Source organism: Mus caroli, chromosome 6 (assembly GCF_900094665.2).
Source record: "Mus caroli chromosome 6, CAROLI_EIJ_v1.1, whole genome shotgun sequence".
Taxonomy (NCBI): domain Eukaryota; kingdom Metazoa; phylum Chordata; class Mammalia; order Rodentia; family Muridae; genus Mus; species Mus caroli.
This window is the reverse complement of record NC_034575.1, coordinates 92445302-92447049: the sequence shown is the minus strand read 5'-3', so window position 1 is coordinate 92447049 and position 1748 is coordinate 92445302.

Sequence of the window (1748 nt, the reverse complement as noted above, 5' to 3'; positions counted from 1 at the left end):
ATTAATTTTGGGTGTTAGGGTGCTGTTTCTGTTTTTTCTTTTGTTTTGTTTTGCTTTGTTGATGTTTGCTTGCTTGTTTGGGGGCTTTGGTTTTCAAGAGAGAATTACTTCTGAGACTGGGACTCACCATGTCGGTAGGCTAGACTAGCTGATCAGCGAGTGAGTGAGGTCTCTGCCTCCACACTGGGGTTACAAGTGCATGCTACTGTCATTTTGTCTGGCTTTTATTTAAAGTGTGTTCCAGAATTAAATCCCAAGTCCTCATGTATCTGGGGCAAACTCTTTACTGATGGGAGCCTTCTCTCCAACTCCTTTCCCTAAANCTCTAGCTCAGTTTTTAGAAATAATATGGAATACACTGAGCTATTTACATGTCCAAATCTATTTAACGATAGAATGCAATCCAATGTGCAGTAACTCCATGCCCCACTCCCACTTGCAACCTATGAAGCATTCATCATAGGCAGAATGATAAACAGAAGTAAAAGTAATGAAGTCATCATGACCCTCTTGTGTCTGACGCTTTGAAGGAACCCATTATAGACATTGCCTTCTTTAGTTCTTACAAGGTTGTAAGATCTTACAAGCCAGTGGTATCTGTGGAACACAGCTAGCAAGGCGTTGAAGCCAGAAGCCAAAGCCTGCATTTTCTTTAGAACATTTGGTCTCTAGTGACCTTGTGAAGAGAGGTTTCTTTACAGAATGTGAAATGTGTAAAACGCTCCCTGGANTCCCTTCCTGAGATCACATATCAAATGGTAGCACCAGGACTCCAGGTTTGGGTATTCATTAGATAATGCCTCCCCAGAGGGAATTGTTTTAAATACATTGAAATAGATGAAGACAGTCCTTCAAGAGCAAAGGAGGGGTTACTATGGATGAGTTGCAAAGAAGGATAAAAATGGAGAGAAGGGCACTTATTTTCTATTGATAGAATATCCAATGTGATTAGAAAGTANTATGATGTGTCTACTGATAAAAATATAGGGATTCTGGAGGACTCAAAGAGCCTTCCAAACGGTCCAAATCAGTTCCCATGAGACAAAGGTATTGTTACTGTAAGCTTTCCTGAAGCAGTCATATATGTCCCTCATGTGTCATCTACTGTGTTCTGTATGATCTGGAGACCAGTCTATGATAGCCACATTTTCAGTTTTGAACNAATGCGTTTATGGAGTAGGCAAAAGTGGTGGATAGAAGCAGTAGACAGCAGGAANTCATCCAATTGGAGATTTAAAATCTTCCACCTGAAACCAACAGGGAAACCCCTTTGAGGAAATCAACTGGAGTTTCCCACCAAAAGGGACTTCTTCTTTTTTCAAAAGGGATTTCTAAGTGAAATATTAAATAGCAACAGATAGATATCATCAAACTGGGTGTTGAGAACATCTAACAGAAGCCAACGGGACAAGGTGAAGCAGGTAGCTGGAGTTCCTATGGCACTTTTTCCAAATGGCCGAGCTTTCCACTGTGACACTCCCAGCTACCCTCTCCTACTATGGAAACTTTATGTCATAGGATAAGTTACAGGAATGTCTGTTGCAAATGGCTGATATTCTAGCTGTTCTTAAGAACACAATGTTGTTATTCTTGGGCTGTTTCATCATTTTCTTTCTCCCTGCCACAAAGTTAAAGCGTCAACTCATTTCTAGAAAATGTCTGTGGGGGACACATGGAGATAAACATGTTTGGGTCTGAGATGCAAGGTGGAGAAATCCCAAAACTTCTCAGTATGCTCAAAGAGTAGA